This window comes from Schistocerca nitens, chromosome 11 (genome assembly GCF_023898315.1).
Source record: "Schistocerca nitens isolate TAMUIC-IGC-003100 chromosome 11, iqSchNite1.1, whole genome shotgun sequence".
NCBI classification, from domain to species: Eukaryota; Metazoa; Arthropoda; class Insecta; order Orthoptera; family Acrididae; genus Schistocerca; species Schistocerca nitens.
This window is the reverse complement of record NC_064624.1, coordinates 144463041-144475852: the sequence shown is the minus strand read 5'-3', so window position 1 is coordinate 144475852 and position 12812 is coordinate 144463041. Positions and strand designations below refer to the sequence as shown.

The 12812-nt window shown below is 44.0% G+C and overlaps 1 protein-coding gene across 1 annotated transcript in view; it reads left to right on the top strand.

Annotated features, from left to right (window-relative positions):
* The window catches only part of LOC126212829 (uncharacterized), a 269408-nt gene extending 264277 nt beyond the window's left edge, over positions 1–5131 (top strand). The window contains exon 2 of the mRNA XM_049940241.1: positions 4668–5131. The gene's annotated coding sequence lies outside the window, so the exon portion shown is untranslated. The remainder of the gene's footprint in view (positions 1–4667) is intronic.
* The last annotated feature ends 7681 nt before the right edge of the window (positions 5132–12812 follow it).

Here is a 12812-nt window from a genome sequence, read left to right as displayed (position 1 = left end):
GTTTTCGAGACCCGCAGCGTGGTTTGCGGTCTACTGACGGCAACCTAAACACACCCGGGCATCTCGAGTTCCTCAGATGTGCTGCCGCCGCAGCTACTGGGGGACATACGGCAACCAGTGTTTCATCATCGTGACCCCCGCTTTCTCACGTCTGGCGGCGGAGCCTCTGGAGAGAACACTTGGAAAGCACTGGAACGGTCGTTCAGAAAACGCGAAATGGTCTGCTCACTCGCCAAACTTAACACTACCATGATATCATCTGTGGCAAAAATTAAAACAAGCATTCTATTAGGAAACAGCAATGACTGCCAAAGGCACGAAATGCCTTACAACACAGGCCTGTGCTGGCGGTAACTCCAGATGTATCTCAACGTGCAGTAATATTTCTCGAAAATCATTTTATAGGGATGCTCGTTATCAACGTGATGAGCACTTTGTATGACAGCCGTGATAATAAACAGACGACAGTATGTGAGAAAATGTTTCTTTGGAATTTTTTGGTAAGGTCTTATGGGACCACATTGGAGAGCTGATCGGTCCCTAAGACTACACACTACTTAATCTAACTTAAACTAACTTGCACTGCTGAAAATACACACTGCCATGTCCGAGGGAGGATTCGAACCTCCGAGGGGGGGAGCCGCACGGACCGTGACAAGGCGTCCTAGACCGCGTGGCTACCCAGTGCGGCCCGTATGTGAGTTCGGGTTTGCTTACATTTGGTATAATAGGGCATACATTTGTGGAACCTGTACTCCTGACGATGGGCAGTGGTTTGCGGGTACGTATTCTGGTGAGTCACAGAGAATGTTTAGAATACATCGAGATATTGAAGCGAGTGTGATTTTTAAAAAATACGATGATATACTTTTTTTTAACGGCGTCCGAATGCGCTTGAACAGACGAGTACAGGGATATGGAGATTGTTGACTTTGGAGTTGAGCCGGCCGGAGTGGCCGCGCGGTTCTAGGCGCTACAGTCTGGAGCCGAGCGACCGCTACGGTCGCAGGTTCGAATCGTGCCTCGGGCATGGATGTGTGTGATGTCCTTAGGTTAGTTAGGTTTAATTAGTTCTAAGTTCTAGGCGACTGATGACCTCAGAAGTTAAGTCGCATGGTGCTCAGAGCCATTTGAACCATTTGATTTTGGAGTTGAAACTTTTCGCAAAATAATCCGAGAAATGTTCTAAGACTGAAAGGGAAGTCGGCCGGAGTCGGCTATTGCCTTTAAACACGCTCATGGTAGGCTACTTGTTTGTGTAAGCATGTCGACTGTTTACTCGTCTGCATTGCGGGACCAGCAGGAACTGTGTCTTCTGTCGGCAGGTCATTTCCGCTGTAAGGCTCCTCGCACGCTGACGAGGAGAAGTTGGACGTGCCACTTCTGTACGGCGAATGCCGAAGAAATGCTGTCGAAACGGCAGGGACGGCCATCCCGATCGACGCTGCCCGTCGCGTGAGGCACTCGCACGAATTATGAGGCCAGCAGCGCGAGCGGGCAGTTCCGGCGCCAGGCGGGGGGCGGCGGCGAGGGCTGCGGCCGACGCAGCTCACCAGGGAGCCGTCCTGGCTGCGGCGGCTGTTCAGTCCGCGGTGTGTCGTGCCGAGGAACGCTGGATCGGCCAGGCGAGTGTCATCCGCATCTCGCATCGATATAAATTCCACCCTCGTCATGTGTCACTGCATCAGCCGCCCGGAGGACGTGATTTCGAACGTCGGTGCAGAATTCTGCCGCTTTGCTCTGCGGTCCCAGGGACGCGACACCGCGATTTTCCAACGTGTTACCCCTTTACCGAGGAAGCGACGCTCACGAACGGCAGTAATGTAGATTTACGTAACGTGCGCTGTTGGTCAGCTCAAAGCCCACGCTGGCCCCGTCACGCACAACACCGACGACCGTGGAGCGTAAACGCGTGGTGCGGCGCCATAGGAAACTCCACCGTGAGTTCTCACGTCATCGCAGGGCTGTTAAACAAGCACCCTTCTCTACGAACACTCCGTCTCTTCTCCTGGAAGACGGACCACCGGATAAGAGTCAGCGTACGTGGTTTCGACATGACGGCTGCCCAGCTCGGTCATCCGTTAGGAAGCAGTGCTGCACTACAGTTGCCTGCCGCTCTCGATTGCTCATCTCTGAGGGCAGCGCTGGAAGGTGCAGCCTGTCACGGAGCCCCAGTCACACCAGGCTGTGTGCGCCGTCGCATCCCCACAGTAGGCTACGACGTAACATCCAGTCTACTTTTATCTGTTCATCTTTCTCTCGAACGGCGATTGCAAGTCTGCAGTCGATGGTAAACAATTCGAGCACGTAGTTAAGTAAAGTGTAAGGCTCCTTTCACGCTGGGACACTTGTGACGGTCACTGATAGAGATACATTCGTTTGAATTGGAGCGTTCACACCGGGACACTGCACTGAGTGACCGAGTCACGGTGACCCAGCAGTGACTCACCCTCGCCACATGTGACGGACACCGACACTGTTCGCTACGGTCACCGCCGGACACGCATCAGCCTGTATTGGAGTGTTCACACTGGGACACCGATCACAGACACAGCAGTGCAGTGTTGCCGACAGACAGGCAGCCGTTGCTGAGCCCAGTGGTTCTCCACACAGTGCAGCCATGAGTTTAGAGTTCATCAACACAGAAGATTTTATAAGTGGAAAGTCGTCCCGTTATTTGGGATATGAAAAGCGATGACTACAGTAACAAAGTCATGAAAATGAAAGCGTGGCAAGAAATTATTACGAAGTTTGTGCCTGATTTCGATGAAAAGAGCGTAGATGAAAGGAACAAAATTGGTAAGTTCTATATTCTGTTTTCACTTTAATACCGTATTTTTCGGACCACAAGAAGAGCGAAATATATTTTCTACCCCTGTACAAGGCTAGGAGGTTAATAACCTACAAGGAGAATGCTATCCCTCACCCCTTTTCTTTTGCATTACCAATAGCAAGTGTACTGTTATGCAGTCTCAATGCGAGAAGAATGGACAAAATGGATGAGCGCAGAAACCATGTACTCACCCATACAGGGCGAATGAAAGTAAAATAAAACAAATAAATTTATTTCAACATTTTCTTAACAAAATTAAGGGTACGTCTTTTCGTAGTCTAATAAGGCGCTCCGGCTTGTGGTCCGAAAAATACAGTTAAAATATTATTCAAAACAACATTAATTTACGCATATGTTGCTACTATAATAATGAATTTTATTTATTTACCATAATACCATTGACTTACAAGTTTTTGACACCCGAATGAGAACAGTGCTCGTGCTTGGGTTCTGTTCAATTAGGTACACACAACTGTAATACAAAAAAGCGCATTGTAATTACAATTTTAATTGCAAGTTTTAATCAGTTCAGTGAACGCAACAGTACGGTTTGTTACAGTTAACATGGTAATAATTGAACAATGCACATTTAAAACACAATTCCAATGAACATTTAGGCCTAACGACATTAATGTCCACATAAAATTTCTAGCACTTAGATTTTTTGCAGCTGCCATAGCACTTCGCCTTCAGGGCTGATGAAGTAGTTTGCGAAATCTTCTCTGATACCGTTCGCAATATTTCCTCCACGGACCAAGCAAGGTGACATGTCCTGCAATCCCTGAATAGTTAACGTATCCTCAAACTGTATTCCATCACGATCACGCACAAAGTTATGGAGGAGGCAACATCTCTTCACAATAGACTCCGCCAAATCTAATTTAACATCCAGTGGTCGATAGAAAATGCGCCACTTGTTTGCAAGAATTACAAAAGTACACTCGATGTACCTTCTAGCTCTGCACAGTCTATAGTTGAACACACGTTTTTTAATGTCTAAATACTTTCCACCATAAGGGCGCAAAATGAATTTTGACAATCCGAAACCTTCATCTCCTACTAACATGAATGGCATAGGTCTTTCAAACGATAATGACAGTTGTTTTGGTGCAGGTAAATATAGCGTACCATCTTGTAGTTTATTATTTAACACTGTATTACGATACACAGTTGAGTCGGACGATTTCCCATATGCTCCAACGTCTATAAATAAGAATTTGTACGTCGGATCACAAACAGCTAACAACAGAATGGAAAAATAGTTCTTATAATTATAGTAGAGTGAACCACTGGAAGTGGGTTTTACAATTCTGATGTGCTTCCCGTCCACTGCACCCACACAATGAGGAAAGTTGGCCCTCTTATGGAATCCTTCAGCTGAGGCAAGCCATAGATCTTTCGAGAGGTCGGGAAAACATTTTGACTTCATTTTACGCCATATGGCAGAGCAAACGTCTCGTATAATATACGAGATGGTTGATACTCCAATTCTGTTCTGAAAATGTAAGTCCATCATGGATGATCCGGCCCCCAAGTACCTGTAAAAAAAAAGACAAACCATATGGAGCAAAACTACAAAATTATGGAGGTTACACACAAGCATACACACGCACGCACACGTAGACATTATAGATAACCAGCTGAAACAGCCGGCAACTATAATTTTAATAAATGTTAATAATTGTACTCTGCCTATAACTTTCGCGCAAGTGACAAAGTTTCGTCGCAGTCGGATGAACGGTACGGCTGCGCATAAAATACGAACAAAACCAAACAAACATTCATTTTTATATATTAGATATTACAATACTATGGTGCTTTTTGTTTGTTGCAGGGACAATCCTTCAAAGGAAATGGAAGAGCTTAAGGGCCAGTTATACCAGAGAGTTATTAAGGCAAAAAACAGAAGAGAGTGGTTCTGCAGCGAGTGGTAGGAAGAAGTGTATATCTACTTCGATCAGCTGCGATTCCTAACAACTGACTGTAAGAACACTACTTCTAGTATTGACAATGATGATGATGAAGACAGAAATGAGTTTGATGAAGGAGAAAATTTAGAGCAGGAGGCACGTGAAAAAACTGCTGAGCGACGGCAAAAAAGGCCACGTGAAAGGAAGAGTCTTGAAGAAGAAGATATCCTATATAACATTTTGAAGGAAAAGTACGCCAGAAAAGACAATTCATCACAGCAAGCCGACGAAGATAGCTTGTTTATGCAGTCTTTAGTACCTGAATTAAAAAAAATTACCCAGTCATGCAAGATTGAAAGTGAAATCAGATTTGATGAATGTCATTATTAATGCCCAACAATATTACAGCGCTTCTGCTCGAAGAGGAAGCAAATAGGATTTGCGCCGGTACCAAATTACGCTACGGGGGATCCGCATCGCGACCGTGCATATCATGGAACAGGTCAAGGCTGGCCGGCCGGAGTGGCCGTGCGGTTCTAGGCGCTGCAGTCTGGAACCGAGCGACCGCTACGGTCGCAGGTTCGAATCCTGCCTCGGGCATGGATGTTTGTGATGTCCTTAGGTTAGTTAGGTTTAATTAATTCTAAGTTCTAGGCGACTGATGAGCTCGGAAGTTAAGTCGCATAGTGCTCAGAGCCATTTGAGTTCAAGGCTACTCTGGAGGACAGTCGAGGTTGTCCGATCAGTTGCCAGCTGTGTGCTCGCCAGCGGCCTCCGAGTACAGTGACGAGTCCTTAATATACTTTTCAACAGCACAGGCAGAGAAACAATGAACTTAAAACTATCAGTGGAAGTTTTACAATATTTTGCAATGTATATTAATACCAGTTAAAATCTGTAAAATGTGCTTTCAATAAAATAAAATAATACTACAGTACCTACCTTAATGTAAGAGCAAGTTTTTCCTCTGGTGGGATAGCCTTCATTAGTATAGTGTCTTTTCCTGTGATTGCTTCTTTCACATTTTCTAGTAGTTCATCAAATGAAGTTTTTGACATTCGAAAATACTGAAAAAACTTCTTCTCAGATTGTCTCAGATCGTCATAAAGGATGTAACACAATCCTTTCTCCAGCCGATCACGTAGCAGTGGATGTATGTGTAATGAACGTTTTGTCTTCATTCTCCTCCTCCTCCTCCTCATTACAAGTACTAACAACAGTTCCTCGTCGCTCGAGTCCATTTCACCAACCAGTCAGTTGGCAACAGCCGCAGTGTGGGACACAGGAGTGTTCGCCACAGTCACCGGTGACCGTCACAAGTGTCCCAGTGTGAAACGAGCCTAAAATTCCAGGTTTCCACGGCGCTAGCGGCAACAATCATTCGTTGAGGCAGCGACAAAGGTCTTACGGCTGCAAGGGACGGAGAATTAACGTAAAAGTCAACGCAGCTTCTACATCACTACCATCTGGGTTTGTGAATGTACTCACAGTCAGTAATGTGTCACTATGCAGCTATGGTACCAGTTTCGTGATTTTGTGGACAGCGTGCTGGCCTTCAGTGACATCGCGGAATATAGGCGGACGACCGGGTTGCGAGTCGTCCAACAACGTATGTGTAACGTACGTAAAAAAATGAATAATTTGAGCAGTGCTGGTTGAGCGAGGTTTGCCATCGAGCAGCGTTATACAGGTTTAGGAAAAAACGTTTGACCAAAGGTGTAGGACGAATAGATAGTGTGAAACATAGGAATTTTAGCAACTGAGGGTCGCAACAGCGTATTTTAGGCTCTACAGGAACGTAACCGAAATCTGTCATATGGGCGTCTTTACTCAAAATGAAAGGTAGTTCACAGAAAATGTATGCCTAAACACAGTCTTTGGATTAAGTAGTCTTCACGGTGAGAACAAGATAAACTTAAAGCATCTCATTTCCATGTATCGTACTTAACTGACGTACCACACAGCACTTCTTTCGAAATGAAAACAATCACATGATCATGTTTCATGTGTTAAAAACGTCAAAGTAAACGAAAATGAGCTACCTCTTAAATAAGGTAAGTATGTCGTAGCTCTTGTTGAATCTGACCACCGTTTTCATGCTGCCATAGCGTCATAAATAAACTACGATCGCTATTAGCCAAAATTAGCTACGTTATGTGTATTCACTTAAAACTAAGGGACACCAGTTCTGTCAAAAGACAGGCCGTAGAGACGAGAATGTTCAGCAGTAACTTGTACCGGCACGGCGGCTGTTGCCTTAGCGTTGAGAGACCGCAGAGGATATCGGAGACTTGTTTACGTTTTCGGCATGCCGACATCGACACCTTCTTTCGCAGCACGGCTGCAGTCGGCTGGATAAATTTGCTATTCAGATTTAACGCGGCGAGAACACCGATAGCTTCTGTCACAAGAATGTGGTTGTGAGAAACTCCGTTCCCAGTTCTAACGGAATGTTCGGTCCACAACTCTTTTCGCAGCATTTTTTAAATTGCACGTCTTTGTAATTGTACGCATATATTTTGCTGATGGCCTGAAAACCTAAGAACTGAGGAGAAATGTAATTACGGTGATGGGTCGACCAAACGTTTAGCTTCCGAGAATGATCGATTATGGGAAATATTATCACTTATATCATTTTTCAGTGACGAATACGACACTTACTTTCTGTAGGGATGAACGGTCACTTTCGAGATTCGCTTTCACGACCATAAATCGTTATCACTGCATGTGAAGAGACCGGTGGTCGACCGTCACATGACGTGTGTGAATGCAGACATGATAATTATGAAGCCAGAGGGTGATATTTTGTATATCTCTACCGTTACAATTATTGAACTATTTTTACATGCGGACAGAGGGCAGAAAGGAGCACATGTAAACATGACGCCAGCAGCGGTTAGTGGAAGTCAGTATCGTTTTCAGCGAAGAAAACGATACCTAATTTCGTTTTGGAAGAAAGATAACTTTTGCAAGTTTGTCTGTGAAGGCATAACTCTAAATGTGGGTTTATGTAGCCTAGTCCCAGTTATGTGCCCTCCATCGACGTAATTTATCGTGTACAAGTTTACTCGCTTATTGCTGTGCTAAATCCAAAGTCTGGCTGGTGGTTGTGCGTTTATTATCATTTCTTCCTGTTTCCATTTACGTCAGCAGACAGCCATTGCTCGCGATAAACTGCCGACATGTTGGAGCGCTGGCACCAACAATGAATCGCTGTACGGACGGAGCTCCGTGGACTGCAGGAGACGGAAAGATAAAAGTCAGATTCTCCATTTTTGCCATCTGAAGGTCCGATTAAACGTTTCACCTTCAGTATGCGAACCGAAGATGGTTTTACTATTTCGTGCTTGTGGCGGAACACTGACCGACGACGCGTTTGCAAAGTCGTTAAGCGATGTACGTGTAACGTGTGTCAAAAATAGGAGTAACTTGAGCAGTGCAGATTGAGCAAGGTTCGCCATCGAGTACCGTTACATATGCCGGACATACGACGTGACAGGAGTACTAACCGCATTTTCAGCAGTTCAATACTTAGCATTTGACAAAATCGAATATGCTTCAAAACTGCAAAATGATGGATTGCTGTGGTATCGACTTTCACATTTAATATACAGTAGCAAAACCGGCATCTGAAACCGCATTGCGAGAATCGATACGAAAGTGTTCACATAACGAACCGGAAATGGTACTCGGAGATCGGTTAACGAAAACCACATTTGCTAACCATAGGTAGTACTTTTAAAGTACGTTTCATGTTCTCGTTGGCGCAATTAAAGTGAATATCCACCTATCGTTCCTTTTCCAGAACGGGAAGACAGACAAAAAAAATATTTTTACACTCCACATTCCTCCTCCGTTCTACAATTACAGCTGTATTTGAAATCGTATCATAAATGGCGCCCAAAAGACGTATTAGCCTTTTCTGCACTGTTTATGTCTTTGTAATATTATTTATTTCACTGTTCAACACTGCAAGTCGCATATTGCCATCTGTCGGCCAGCGGCTACACTGCATCCTCCGCAACTGCTTTCTGCATCGCGAGGCGCCAACAGAATGTGTCTTTCCGTATCGCTGGTGCGGAGCAAATCACGTATTTTCGTGAAACAAAACAGAACATCCGTACGCCGAAATCTGTTGCCTGTTAGCATGAAAGAAGGTAACGTGAAATAACAGTGAGCGGGCAAGACTGCCACGTCAGAGAGACAGGCGGTTGCGGTTTCAAATCCGCCTCCGCGCTGCGCCAGAGAGTATCGTATAACGCAGAGAGGCGGTGCGGTGTGAACTACAGATTGCCTTCGTTCTCGAGCAAAGCCGTGGTAAGCGCTATGAAATAAGTATGTATTAAAACCATGAAATAAGTTTATGTTTTGTTTTGCTTTTTAAGAGAATGGAAGTAAACAAACCCTTCTTTTCATGTGATTTTCCAACACTACACAGATTATAATTGTTCAAAGAGGAAGGAAAAAATTTATCTGGTATCACGTTGACCGTACTCCCTACAAAGAGTAATTTTCAGCAACTTAAAATAATACGTTTTATTTCTTTTTTTGTTGGGTACATCTAAAAACATAGCACCATTCGTGGCATGGGGTAACAAGAAGCATAATCAGTTAGGTGTGACGCTGGAAGAGACGCTATCTTCAGAGAAGGACGTCGTGAGTCACGTGTTGGGAGCGACCGACTGTCCGGCGGATCTTGAAACGGAAAATCTGAACAGCAGTGTGAGGCAAGGGCCAGACAGTTTCTGTTACGTAGGAAGAGTATCGAGTAATGTGTGGGCGGCGGTACGGCACTCTCTGGACAGATTATAATCGACGTAACTGAACACTGAATGGGACACGGTACAAGGCAAGCACCTCGAAACTGGCAGGGTACGCTAAATTGAGCTGTGGGCAGAGTTTCAAACATTAGTTCGTTGCCCCAAGCAGGGAGAGACTCGAGTGTTTCACTTAAACAGAAACACGGATTGACCTTTGTCTTTTTCGTAGATTACGTTTTGCGTGTATATTACACATATATTTTATGCACCAATTACTACTGGAGGTGTACCCTGTAAAAGCTGGCCAAGTTTCAAATGTACACGTATTTTGCTCGAAGCTGAGTGTTGAGTGACGAAATACGGTAACTAACGAGTAAGTGCTTGGTAAAAAGTATAATGTAAAACTGTTAATAAACATAGCGGTTGTAAAGTATTATACAGCGCGTTCAATTTGATTCTGTTGAAACCAAGAAAAGATACTGATGTTCCAAAGTGAAAAAATAGCGAAATCATCGATAAAGAGAAATGAGTATATGTGGCGAAACACGTCACGCGTCGTCAACGGAGACAGGGGTTCCATGTGACGTCACACGTCGGTGCGTGCTGCTGCTGTTCGGTTCCTCTGTCTCTAAACGCGCCTCAGCCGCTGTGGTCGCCATTGAGATTTCACGAACGACGTAGCTGTCACTACAGCCCTACGATGGAACACATTTGTAGCTAAGACTTTGTATTTTGTGGTTGTTTATCGTTTTTGCCGCCAAAATTGCAACATTCATTCACACTATGCAGTACGTAATTCGGTTCTCCCTTTTACTAAATATTCAGTTTATAATGTTACAGATGAATTCGTGGTACAGATAATTACAAAATCTTTTTGTGTCGCAATAGGAAATGCTCTGGCTTGAGGAACTGTTTCCTGGATGATTGCATGATAGAAGAAAGACTGCTATCTCGTGTGGGCATTTTGCTCGTACTTTACCTAAGAAAAATAGTTGTAATAATAGACAACTTCGTAATGAATTACAGGTTTAGTTAAGTGTAGTTCATAAGAAATAGTTAAGGACAGTTATGTGTTACATGAGATGTGGTAAGGACGTTAGCTTTAGTGAGTTTGTCTGTGGAGGGCGTAGCTTTGAATGTCGATTTCTGTAATGGCTGTTTACTCATACCCCTACGTACTTTACCGTTTAAAATTGTCATCGCATTAAACTACCCGAAACGTGCAGTTTGACTGCTCCTTGCCGCGTTCGTTACTTCTTTCCGTTTCTATTAATTTCGTGGAATCCTTCGTACTTCGGAGAAAAACCGAATGTAACTGCCATCATTCCGTGGCGCCAACAGCAACAATCGACCGTTGATGCAGCGACGGAGCTGTGTGGTCTGAAGAAGAGGGAGAACTAACGGAAAGATAAATTCAGATTCTACATCACTACGGTCTGCGTGTCTAAATGTGCTCACAATCAGTACAGTGTCACTATGCGAATCTGGTGATGGTTTCGTGATCTTGTGGATCGCGTGCTGGCTTTCCAGTGACGTGGCGGAATATAGGCGGACGACAGGGCTGGAAGTCATTCAGTCACATATGTGTAACGTACGTAAAAAGGGAATAACATAAACAGTACAGGTTAAGCGATCCAGCACCGTTATACAAGGCGTGGGAAACATATTTGAGCAAAAGTGCAGGGGGGAAAGACAGCATGAAACACAGGGATTTGTGTGCGGCAACTACGGGACGAAACCGCATATTCTCAGCGCTACAGGAACGTAATTTAAATCTGACATTCAGATGTGTTTACTCAAAATGATGGGTAACTTACAGAGTATGGATACGTAAACAGAACCAATCGTCTCGGTGAGAACTTGATGAATTTAAAGTATCATTTACACGCATATCGGACTTGGCTGACGTACCAGACTGTCCTTTTTCAGAAATGAAGATAATAACGTGTTCATGTTTCCTTCTTCAATATTTCTTCAAAGGGCAAAAATGAATGGCAATTGAGCCACCACTTAATTAACAAAAAGCCCGCATCCCGTGGTCGTGCGGTAGCGTTCTCGCTTCCCACGCCCGGGTTCCCGGGTTCGATTCCCGGCGGGGTCAGGGATTTTCTCTGCCTCGTGATGGCTGGGTGTTGTGTGCTGTCCTTAGGTTAGTTAGGTTTAAGTAGTTCTAAGTTCTAGGGGACTGATGACCGTAGCAGTTAAGTCCCATAGTGCTCAGAGCCATTTGAAATAACAAAATTATTTGTAGTAAATGTTAAAAGTGGCCACCATTTTCATACTGGCGCAGCGCCTTCGATATTCATTTGCAACCTCTAGCTTCTATACTCAGATTCCTTCATTTGATACTCTCTTTGTGCCCTACACTTTTTGTCAAATTGTGTGCCCGCACCGTGTATATGCCAGACGGACAGAATGTTGGTCGAATTCTCAGCGAGTCCAGTACACTTAATCTTTGGTAGAAATTGCTAAAAACGGCAAAATGACGGAATGCGTTGGTAGTGATCTGTAACTTTAAAACTGAGTAGACGGTAACTACGCTACGTTTAAAACGCGCTAAGAAAATAGATGTAAACTACTTTTCTTGATTACAGAAAGTCCTCTAGTAATATAGCAAATGTATAAGTATCGTGACAAGTGTCAGTCATGTTATTATGGGGCAACACGTGAGACACCACAGAATTTGTATTAATGAAAGTAAAGAGTATGCACCGTTGGTCAATTGTCAAAGCATTAAAAACAAAACAAAATTTTTAACTGCGTTGGTCGCATTGTTCCTTTTATATCGTCTCTGATTAGGTAGTAATGACTCAGAAACTGTTAAATACGGTGATATTAGCTTCTCTTAGTATCTCAATAGATACCTAAAATATATGGGCAATGATCTATTGCACCACGCAGCCGTCGACCAGAATTTAATATTTGCTGCGAATTTCCATGTAACCTATTTACTGAGCAGGCAAGGTGAACGGTACGACGTTTACAAGGAACACGTCATTCAGAAGACGAAAATTTTGGGTATCGCTTTTCTCCAGTCATGTTTACGTATTAAACCTTAATAGGTTTTGCTAGTCTGAAGAAGCCTCCATGTTGCGAGCTCCATAATTTTTAGGCGTCTGTCCTTGATACAGCGAACTTGTCGGTGTTTATCTAATATGAGAGGAGACATTAAGAGTATGCATTTCTTACGGATGCCAGTAAAAATATAAGGAGGAGGAGGAGATTGCAACCAAAGGGATGTTCGAAAGCTTTATCCACGTCCGTTAAAGCTTTCGAAGCGTTTGAGCAACCAAAGTTACGCTTACTGGT